Here is a 12,563-nt window from a genome sequence, read left to right as displayed (position 1 = left end):
TAACTAGACAGAAAGACACATTATATAATAATAAAAGGGTCAATCCACCAAGCAGATATAGCAGTCCTAAATACAGAAACTCAAAATATGTGATGCAAAAACTGATGAAACTGAAAGGAGAAATAGACAAATTGACAATTACAGTTGGAGAATTCAACACTCTTTTCTCAACAATTACTAGAAGAGCTAGACAGAAAATCAGCAAGGATATAGAACTCAAAAACTTATCAACTGAATTTCCTTGGTAGTCCAGTCATTGAGAGTCCGCCTGCCATAGCGGGGGGCACTGGTTTGATCCCTGGTCTAGAAAGATTCCACTTGCCACTGGGCAACTAAGCCTGTGTGCCTCAACTATTAAGACCCTGCTCCACACAAGGACACAAGAGAAGCCAAAGCGATGAGAAGCCTGCACACTGCAATGAAGAGTAACCACGGCTCGCTACAACTAAAGAAAATCCTGCGCACAGCAACAAGGACTCAGCACAGCCAAAAATAAACAAACAAAAAAAAATCTGCCTAACAAAAATAAAACTTATTGATTAACATGATCTACTCATTCATAGAATTTTCCATGCAACAGTAGAATACATATTTTTTTTCAAGTTCTTCCAAAATAGACCATTTTCTGGACTATAAAACAAACCTCACCAAGTTTAAAAGAATTTAAATCAGGCAGCATTCTTTAACCACAGTGGAATCAACTAGAAATCAAAAAATAGAAGTATAGGAAAATTTCCAAATACTTGGAAGCTAAGCAACACACTCCTCTTAAATAATCCATGAGTCAAAAAGGAAGTCTCAGGTGAAATTTTTAAAAATATATTAAACTGAACAAAAGTGAAAACACAACATCTTAGCACTAGAGCTGTGCTGAGAGTGAAGTTTATAGCACTAAATGCATACATTAGATACAAGAAAAAAAATCTCAAATTGATATTCCAAGCTCTGGCCTCAGCCATCTAGGAAAAGAAAAACCAAAGTTTACTTTGGGTTCAGGAAGGAAATAATAAAGAGAAGAGAAGAAATCAATGAAGCTGAAAACAGAGAAACGATAGAGAAAAATCAAACACAGAACTAGTTTTCTGAAAAGATCAATAAGATCATTGAGCCTCTAGCAAGACTGACAAAGATTAAAAAGAGAGAAGACACAATTACAGGTAAAATGGACCTAGAACTACAGATTCTGCAGCCAACAAAAGGATAATAAAGGGACACTATCTATTAGGAATGATGCTGGGAAAGATTGAAGGCGAAAGGAGAAGAGGGAGATAGAGAATGAGATGGTTGGATGGCATCACCGATTCAATGGAACTTAACTTGGACAAACTCCAGGAGAGAGTGAGGGACAGGGAGGCCTGATATGCTTGCAGTCCGTGGTGTCACAAAGAGTCAGGCAGGACTTAGCGACGGAACAACACCTTGATAACTTAGACAAACTCATCCAAAGTATAGAGATTTTGCCAGGTTACTCATCTTAATAATCCCAGCAATAAGTTAACTAAAGCTTTAAAATGATATCTTCTGTTCATTTTCTTATGTTTTAAAACAAAAACCTTCCCTCTAAAACACTGTGGGCATCATGAACATCCCCGTCAGCTTCATCTTAGGTACATGTTTAAAAATGCAGATATCTGGACTCAAGCCCAGGTTAACCTACTCCAGACCCCTGAAAGGAGTCCACTGGACACTACTCATCTCAAGAAGCTTTAAGGCTAAAAGAGCCTGACTGTTTTCAGAATGTTATTCTTCATTCTTGTTCTAACTTTCACTGCCATCCCATGAGTGAAAGGTAATTGCCACAACTAAAGGGCTTTTAGCCTTGGTCCATAAGACAAAGAGGATGATGCAAACATGATTTTCACAAAACTAAACATGGGAAAAACCAGCCTCAGTGGAAAAAATGCAAATTCCCTTTCTGACACTTTTTCCCATTATCTTCCCCATATGTGCATCCATACTTTTGGTTGTTTTGTTTGTTTACTTCGATTTAGGCTCCTGACTAAATGTGTTAATGTAGTAAGTTGAGTGCTACATTCCTGAATCAGGCACACTCCATCACTCCATTCAGCTATATTCCTTCTCATGTTGTGATGAATTGGTTGTGTATGTCCCCATGGGGTGGTTTATGAGATAAAAGACTCCCATAGACATCAAGCATATAACATTTCTTTAATGTCAAGGATGTGAAAACTTTGAAGATAGCTATATAAAGCAGACAATAGCACAAATAGAGGCAAAACTTCCCAGGTCCCCCCACATTCCACAGAGAGATGCACAGCTGTGGATAAACCCTCCTGGGCATGAGTATTTGCTGAGCTGGAGACATCTTTTCCATTCTTATGGAAACCGGTGCCCCTCTGTTCTGGAAACCACCCAGACTATGCCAAACCACAAAGTACTCCCAAATCCTTCCTAGCTGTTTATAGCAATGCTGTGGAAAACAAAGATCCTTTTTCCAGAAGCATAATCTCCATGTTCTGGACAGTCCGAGGTCCATTCCTATTTCACTTTCAAAATATCTCAGCGTCTCAAGTGCTGTGTTTTTTGGAAGTGCCACAAGGAACACCAACCATTTGGCAAAAGTAGAAGCTTAGTTGCCAAGTCTAGACAATGTGTAACAGGCAGGCATAGTGTTATTGATATTTTAGGAGCTTTTGAAAAACAAGACCAAGACCAATTCGCTCTTCTTTCTTTTTCTCACTTTCTGGTCCAAATCAAACAGGGTCACCACCTCTGATAATAACACTGGCTGTCTTTGTGTCCTGCTCCATTGAGAAGATTAAGGTCTTCTCAATTAACATCACCCATCTCAGCTTCCTTTTCCATAAGTATGCTTTTCCTACATTACCTTCCCTTAAGAAGCAATAGAGCTTCCCAGGTGGTGCTAGTGGTAAGAGACCTGAGTTCGATCCCTGCATTGGGATCCCCTGGAGAAGGGCATGGCAATCCACTCTAGTATTCTTGCCTGGAGAATCCCATGGACAAAGGAACCTAGTGGGCTACAGTCCATAGGGTTGCAAAGTCAGACACAACTGAGGCAACTTAGCAAGGCAAACAGCAATAAGACATAATGGTCAAGGGCATGAACTCTGAAACTAGACTACCTGGCGACCTGACTACATACCAGCTGAGTGATCTTGGGCAGTTACATAACCTTTCTGTGCCTCAATTTTCTAATCTGTAAAATGGGGGTCATAACAACACATACTTCACAGGATACAAGGATCCCTGTGAGGAAGAAAGGCTTATGCTTATTAAATATTTTGGAAACACTTAGAACGTGCCTGGCACGTTTGCTCACATGACTCCTATCTCCAAGAATGAAGAATCCTCCTTTTGGCAGTAAGCACCTGCATCTGCACCCCAATGCCCTTCCCATCATCTCCAAGAGTAGGCTCCATCAGTATCTTCTTCCTCTGTCTGCAATTTCTCCCTCTCTCCTAGCTCTCTCCTCAGGCTTTAAAGATTCTCGAGTATGGAGGAGTTAAGGGTCCACAGAGACATCTAAACTGAAGCTGGCCTTGCAGGCCAAGTAGGAATTTGCTGATGGAAGGAAGAGAGCAAGGAATCAGCATAGGGCTGCACGAGTGAGGTTTCAAGCAAAGGAAACAGCACTACAGAGGGCTTTACTGCTGCATGGGGTATCTGAGGACTTGCTCAGGGTGGTCATCATGTAGAATACCTGGAAAGCGTTAGTCACTCAGTTGAACCCACCCCTTATGCGACCTCATGGACTGTGGCCCGCCAGGTGCCTCTATCCATGGGATTTCCCAGGCAAGAATATTGGAGCAGGTTGCCATTTCCTTCTCCAAGAGATCTTCCTAACCCAGGGATCAAACCAGGTCTCCTGCATTGCAGGAAGATTCTTTACCATCTGAGCCACCAGGGAAGCCCAGAATACATGGAGTGAGTCCCTAAAGGTGAGTCTCTAAGGCAGCATCACAGTTGCAAAGGCCTGAAGAACCAGGAAGGGAAGCTGAATGAATCAAGAGGGCTGGCTGGTTAAAAAAATCAGGAATGGCAGGAGGTCTTAGCCTTGGTGCCCACCTAAAAAGCAGAGCCTGTGACAGGGGTTTAAGCACAAGCAGTTTATTTTAAGGAGATGTTCCCAAGGAATGAGAGTGAGGAACTGGAAAAAAAGTAAAAACGAGAGTGGGGAAAGCCAATCCAAGGTGCAGGAGGATCTGGTCCCTGTGGTGGAAAACTGCAGTTCTGTTCCACTGGGGCCTCTCCAGGAGCTGTAGAGAATTACTATAGAATATAGAATTTAACTTGGAATTATCCCCTCCAAGACATAAAAACAGGGAGTATTTATCAACTGGCTCTTGATCCTCATTAATGGACTGCTGCATAGAGTATTAACACCTTGACACTCACAAGTTTGCACCTGTAACAGAAAGGTTAGAGAATTCCTTCCTGCACCAGCAGAGGAGCTGGGAGTTAGAGAACAGGCTTATAGAACCAGAACCCCAGAGGAGTGCAATACGGTGGGGTTGGGGGTGGGGATAGGTGGTTGTTGCAAAGTGGAGAGCTCATGCTCCATCCAGTGGCTCAGCTGGTAAAGAATCCACCTGCAATGTTGGAGACCTGGGTTTGACCCCTGGGTTGGGAAGATCCCCTGGAGACAGGAAAGGCTACCTGCTCCAGTACTCTGGCATGGAGAATTCCAAGGACTGTCCATGGGGTCGCAAAGAGTCAGACACGATTGAGTGACTTTCAGATCACATGCTCCATCCAAAAAGGATAGCCACAATTCACAAAACATCATCTGATTTCTACAGAAATGCTGACCAATATAGCCAGAAATCCAGCTTCCTGGTCGCTCAGACAGTAAAGAATCCATCTGCAATGTAGGAGACGTGGGTTCAATCCCTGGGTTGGGAAGATCCTCTGGAGAAGGTAATGGCAACCCACTCCAGTACTCTTGCCTGGAGAATTAGATGGAGAGAAGAGCCTGGTGGGGTACAGTCCATGGGGTCACAAAAGTTAGACACGACTAAGAGACTAAACAACAACAACAACAACAAAATGTCCAGAAATCCAAATTTTATGTTAAATCTCTTGATCTTGGTCTCTTGAGAACTAATTCTAATTTTTCTAAAATACTGTGGGGCCAGACAAAACATATCTGCAAGACAAATTCAGTCATAGGCTGCTGGTTTGTGAGCTCTGCTTTAAGGCTTTGATTTAATTCTATGATAGTAGAACTTAAATTTTAGGCACTGGGGAACCAGTGGAAGTTTTAAAGGAAAAGAATATCATGGCCAGGTTTTACTTAGGCCCCATCCTCAGATGTTTTGCTTTTACTCTTCAGCACATCAATCGCTTCTCGGCCTTTTGGCTAAGATCAAGTGTAGTACTCTTCAGCGCATCAATCCATGATTCCAAAAGTGGCAACCATTTGTGATAGGGCAATTATAAAGTAACATATAAATCTCTCTTGAAATCCAGCATAGACCACAGTTTTTCCTAACGAGCAGTGACTTTGCAGAATCCTTGAGCCCAAAGATGAATTCCTGTTTTCCTCACCAGCTACCAAGTGATAAAATGATGATCATGTGCAAAGAAACATGAAGCTGCTCATTCTCTTTTCTCGGTCCACTAAGATGGACTTGGCAGAGGAACATGTGGATGAAATATGGAACGGCATCAGGCAACAGCCATTCTGAGAGCTCCCACCTTCAGGACACAATGAGCATTTCGTAAGGCCCCTGACAATGAACCCACTGGCTAGATACTGTCCTGCTAGCAATCAAAGAGAATTCCTACAAAACAAAATTCATCATCCTCCTGCACAAGTGGACGAAGGGCACAGAAAAGTAGGGCATCACAATCAGCAAATGAAAATCTCCCAAGCTATTGACTGTGACCCACTGCGCTGCTGCTGCTGCTGCTAAGTCGCTTCAGTCGTGTCCAACTCTGTGCGACCCCATAGACGGCAGCCCACCAGGCTCCCCCGTCCCTGGGATTCTCCAGGCAAGAACACTGGAGTGGGTTGCCATTTCCTTCTCCAAGTCATGAAAGTGAAAAGTCAAAGTGAAGTCGCTCAGTCGTGTCCGACTCTTCGCGACCCCATGGATTACAGCCCACCAGGCTCTTCCATCCATGGGATTTTCCAGGCAAGAGTACTGGAGTGGGGTGCCATTGCCTTCTCCGACCCACTGCACTAGACAAAAGGAAAAGGGAGACCTAGTGAGAAAGTAGAGGCGCGTTTCTCATCCCCAGGAAAGGCTTTGCCTCATAGTTTTATCATCCTAAACAAGACACATATAACTAAAGTATCACTGCTTGCCTTTTAAAATACAGTTCTGCTACACCAGTGAACTCTTCAACTTTGGTACTTTGTTTTCATTCTCTAAAATATATTGTTAAGCTGGAGTGAATTCATATCTAGTGAAACACCTGAGAGAATTGAGCAAATCTGGAATAGAGATGAGAATACATAGTTAAATAAGAAGCACTATAATAGATACTGAAAGTAAAGGACTTAAAAATTTTCTCCAGCAACACATAAAAGCTACATATTTAGAGACACAGAGAAATTGGTTTGGAAGAATGCACAGTATGTTAATAGTACCAGGTACCTCTGGGAATGAAAAAGTGGGGTGCGGAAATGGGGATTTTAAGGCGCATTTTCCCTTTCCAAAAGTGTTGGAATATTTGACAGTGAAAATGTATGTTATGTCTACTTGTGCGATGTCAGGTGAAAAACCACCTAACCATCCATCGACAGAAGGATGAATTCAGACAGTGGGACACTATATACTATTTAACATGAATAAATTATAGCTACATGTATTATCATTCCCTGGTACCTCAGCTGGTAAAGAATCCGTCTGCAATGCAGGAGACCTAGGTTTGATCCCTGGGTTGAGAAGATCCCCTGGAGAACGGGACAGCTACCCACTCCAATATTCTGGCCTGGAGAATTCCATGGACTGTAGTCCATAGGGTCACAAAGAATCGGACACAACTGAGCAACTTTCTCATGTATCATCATAGATAAATCTCAAAAACAATGATGAGAAAAAAAGAAAACGACAGAGATATCTGTCTATTATGATGCCATTTACATTAATTTTGAAATCATAAATAATACTATATATTATTTATGAATACATATGGTATTAATATAATTATGTACAAGAAATAGTAAATTCAAGGTGTGGATTTATCTGGGGAGGCATGAAACTAAAATTGGGAAAAGGTACACTGGGTTTCAGCTGAATCTGTACTTTAAAATATCAGAATAAAATGTGGCAAAATGCTAGGATTTGATAGTGCTGGTGAACTGGTTGATGAGTATATGTATGTCTGTTTAGTAATCTGCTATACTTTGTATATGTGAAATAATTTTTAAAGTTTTTAATTTTTGTACAGTCATGTTCATAGCAGCATTATTCACAATAGCCAAGAGGTAGAAACAGCCCAATGTCCATCAACAGATAAATGACAAACAAAATGTAGTATATACATACAATGAATACTATTTAGCCTATACAGGAAAGAAATTCTGACATACACTACCACATGGATAAACATCGAGGACGTTATGCTAAATGAAATAAGACAGTCACTAGAAGACAAAGACTGTATGACTTCGCCTACACGTGGAACCTAGTCAAATTCATAAAGACAAAGTAGAATGATGGTTGTCATGCTCAGAGGGAAGAGCATATTTTTAACGAGCTAAGGAGTTTCAGTTTGGGAAGATGAAAACAGTTCTGGAGTTGGGGGATGATGATAATTGCACAACAGTATGAATGTACTTAATGATGCCACTGAATTGTAGACTTTGAAATGGTTAAAATGATACACTTTGTTATGTATATTTTACTACAATTTTAAAGTTCTTTTAATTTAAACAAATCACAACTATATATATATATCTCTCTCTCCATCAACAAGTGAAAAGTGTTAGTCGCTCAGTCATGTCCAACTCTTTGCAACCCCATGGACAATAGCCTCCAGGCTCCACTGTCAATGGGATTCTCCAGGCCAGAATACTTGAGTGGGTTGCCATTCCCTCCTCCAGGGGATCTTCCCAACCCAGGAATTGAACCCAGGTCTTCTGCACTGTAGAAGTATTCTTTACCATCTGAGCTACCAGGAATGTCCACCAGTGGAAGACCAAAACAAAAAGAAACTTTGGAAATTATACAAGGGAATACCACATAGTCAAAAGGAATGAGATCCACACGTGCTGGTCCAGATGACTGCCAAGGCAAATGGGTCACTGGAAAAAGTGTATGGAATGCCACCATTCATACTACATTGCATATCTCTAGGAAAAAATATCTAAGAAATTGGTAACTGCGATCACCTCTGGGGAAGAAACAGGGGAGCATGAGTTTAGGGGTGAGATTAGGACTTACCTATTCAAAAACTCAACTGATTTTCCTTTTTTTTAAACCGGTTTTTCAATGATCAATTCTGTAAATTATCCATATGACCAAGAGGGATGAAATTAAATAACTGGAATTCACACCTAATACCCCAACTCTGAGTAGATGAATTTTAGAGAAGTTAGGTGGCATGCCCAAGAGCACACAGGTGACAGAACTGGCTAGTTATCTTAGCATGCACTTATTCTAAGGATGCGAAATATTTAATAAAAGACTTTAAAGTATGTCTCTGTACTGCTAGTTTATTGAGGCAGAAAACAATATGTTCTCCAAAGCAAATTATGTTTGCTTAGTACCATGTAGTTTAGTTTGTATACTGTCAGCATGATTTACACATCTGGTAACATTTGCCCCTGTACCTAATTTTTTAAATTTTTCAACAATCTTCTTTAATGAGAGGTTTTTTTAGTCCTTTCCTTCTAGACTTTTGTTGATTATCATTTTAACAGTTTCCATGCTTGTTTTTCACAAACCCAAAAATGTGTGAATGATGGATTCTTTAAAGCAAAAGACATTTTTAAAAACATCATAAATTCATACACATATATGCATACAGAAGCTTCCCTGGTGGCTCAGACGGTAAAGAATCTGCCTGCAATGCAGGAGACCCAGTTTCAGTCCCTGGGTTGGGAAGATTCCCTGGAGGAGGTATGGCAACTCACTCCAGCATTCTTGCCTGGAGAATTCCATGGACAGAGGAGCCTGACAGGCTCCATGGAGTCACAAAGAGTCGGACACAACTAAGAGACTAACACTTTCACTTTTCACATATGCAAATATATACAAACATATACATCCTGAATGCAGATCTGCTACCTTCCTCACTCTGCACACTTTGGCAGCTAAAGCTGTAAAACAGTACACTCAGTATCTCCCAAAGACATACCTGCCTTTGCTTTGTGTACGGATAAAAACTCCTTCCCACCACTAGGTGGTTTTTAAGCCAAAGATCCTTCTTCAAAGATAGTGTACCAACCACATTCAAACGGCTAACTGTAAGATTTAGAGAGTCCACAGGGTGGCACTAGATACCTTTGGTCAAAGTCCATAACCTAGTAAGCTACTTCTAGAAAACAGGGATAGAAAAGAGCCTCCGGCATCAGCAAAGATTAAAAACTGAAGCTAATATGAAAGACATCTTGTTCCTGTCTGGAGGGATGGCTGCCAGCCAAAACATATTTGAAACTCTAATTATGTACTTAAATACTTATCCAAAATGCCAAGAGAAGTTACAGACTGCCCGTGGAGGAGCATATTTCTTCCAGTGGCAAATTTCCATCTGTTCCTTTGGACATACTTCATTATAAGTATTTGATCATCTTAAAACATATTTCCATCTACTCCTCCCTAATACACATCTCTCTCTCTCTCTCTCTCTCTCTCACACACACACACACACAATAGAGTATACTTTTAGGTAAATTTTTTTCCTTGTAGAGGGTAAGAACTCATAATCATATCTCTATTAAATAATATTTATACTTCAAAATAGTTACTTGCCTTTATCTTGTTTGCAGTTCCCAATTTTCAACAGTTTATGAATATCTCACAAGAAGAACAAAACTCAGTGGGTTCATCCTCATCTCAGATGATAAAAATCTTAAAATTTATCACAAAAAGATCTATTTCTGATCTTAACACTCTTATATCAATTCATAAGAGACTGGGAACATTTAGTGTCAGTCTTCTCCATACAGGCAAGTTGAAAAGATAACACTCAGTGCTTGACCTTGAATAGATTTTCAGCAAACAAATAAGCCTTAGAAATGCCTGAAGAAAGAAAATCTGACAAGCTCAAGTGTTTTATGTTCATTATCATGACTTTAAGTTAAAAATCTCTTGGACATGATTTCATAAAATGTGCTGATGCCTTGAGTATTTTACAGCACAGATAGATTCAATGAGATCTGTTCTCTTCATTCAGAAACATTTTTTTGTGCAGACACAAGAATTTTTCCCACGACAGTAAGTGTATGTGTCTTGCATCCCGATTAAACAAAGCACAACAGCATCTTCCAGGGCTCTAACCTTTTTAAAATGAGCATTTAAGCTGAAAAGCACATTGCATCCTGTCAACCAGAGTGCTTCAAAGACCATTCCTCAATAATACATTGTTTATGTAAGCTGATTATATTTGCAAAAGTATCTTATATATGAACACCCAAAAGATTATTGGGCATATTTGCCTCTTAATATGTGTTTACTTCCAGAAGCAACAGTTACAGTCCTGCTAAGCAACTTTTTTCAGAATTTGAAGGAAAGATTAAACCCTAACCCTAAAAATTAAATCTATCAATAAAATTGAGAACTTGCTCCAATTGAGTGAGAACTCCAGCAATGGGAGAATGGGGTAGTGGTCAACTCTACCATTGTAGCAGGGTCAACTCTACTGCACGCCCAAGTAGGTGACAATATACTCTGAGTTCAAGAAAAAAGCTGTGAACTGTGGCTCAGTCTTGTCTGCTGACTTTTTGCGACCCCATAGACCGTAGCCCACCAGACTCCTGTCCATGGGATTTCTCAGGCAAGAATACTGGAGTGGACTGACACTTCCTTCTCCAGGGAATCTTCCCAACCCAGGGATCAAACAGGAAAAATTCTTGTGTCTGCACAAAAAAATGTTTCTGAATGAAGAGAACAGATCTCATTGAATCTATCTGTGTTGTAAAATACTCAAGGCATCAGCACATTTTATGAAATCATGTCCAAGAGATTTTTAGCTTAAAGTCATGATAATGAACATAAAAATAGTTTTTAACCACTTGAGCTCCTGCATGTCTCTTGCATTGGAGGCATACCCTTTACCACAGAGCCACTGCGGAAGCCCCATGAGTTCTAGAAGCAGGTGGCAAATTACATGCAGACGGATAAAAGGTGAATCCTCAGCCATCAACCATCTGCATCAAAAATAACACCTCAGCACCTCAGTGCTGACAATGCACCTTCTTTCTTTGATCCCCAACTCACAACCAAACGATTTGCAGACAAGACTCAGAAACTCTTTTATTAAGTTGAACACAAAATGACTGCTATAATAACGTCAAGCCTTTATCAGAAATCAGTACATAAATGAGGATACACAGCCAAAATGAGCCATCAACAGAAGCAGTGTAAATTTTAAATAACTTTCAGGATTCTCTATGCAATATGCTTAAGAAAATAAAACCAAAAGAGCAATTTCAATTTCACAGTTCACAGTTGATTGGCTTCAATCCCAAGACATTTTTGTCATTTATGTAGCCTCAGAACACAGATTTCCAAAGTGATGACTGGCACAAAGCCCCAACAGCATACACAGATGTTAAATCCCTGTATGACATTTAGGGGAAATTGTAGGAAACAAACCCAACTTCATACAGTTTTGGCAGGCATTTTTCAGCTATATCCTTTATCAGAAACATCATTCTAGGGAAACAGTAAAAGCAATTTTAAAAGTTTGCCATGCCATTAAATGAAGGGTTATAAAGTTTCCCTTGGCTCCACGATTTTATTCTCTAATTTAAAACAATGAGCTAAAATGCAACATTAACAGTGAAAGCAAAATTAGTTTTGCTTCTGGATCTAGAGCATACAGCAGAGAGAGGCAACTTATTGTCTTAGCAGACACACGGAATGCTTTAGAGCAGAGTCTGCCACACTCTAGTAAGGCATTTCAAAGCAGACACCCCATACCCAGACTAAATTACTATGGTCAGCTGAGGATATCACAAGGTGGACACCAATTAACACAGAATCAACAAGAAATTCTTACAAAATGACACACATTTACAAAACCACAGAAAGATGCTCAAGTACCAAAAGAAGGTAAAACAATGACCAGCCACTCTAAAAGTTTTGTTCCTGTAAATGCCAGATTTTCAGAATAGAACAAACCACTTTATATGTGCTTTGCACTAGGATAATATTGTTCATCCGGACACATGGGGTTTCTTTTCCTTAAAAAAATATATCATGTAGAGAATATACATATAATCAGTGATATAGAACATTTATTTTCACTAGTGAGGGGGTCACTTAAGCACTTACACAGAAAGAGTTATGAGTGAATCATGAAGGTTATGTAAATGTGAAAGGAAATCTGATAAAACCTGTATTATTAGTATTTAACAGCAAAGTGCAATTTTTAGCAGTTGCATTGACTTAATGAGAAACTATGAC

Source organism: Bubalus bubalis, chromosome 1 (genome assembly GCF_019923935.1).
Source record: "Bubalus bubalis isolate 160015118507 breed Murrah chromosome 1, NDDB_SH_1, whole genome shotgun sequence".
In the NCBI taxonomy this organism is placed as follows: Eukaryota; Metazoa; Chordata; class Mammalia; order Artiodactyla; family Bovidae; genus Bubalus; species Bubalus bubalis.
This window is presented reverse-complemented; position numbering follows the sequence as displayed.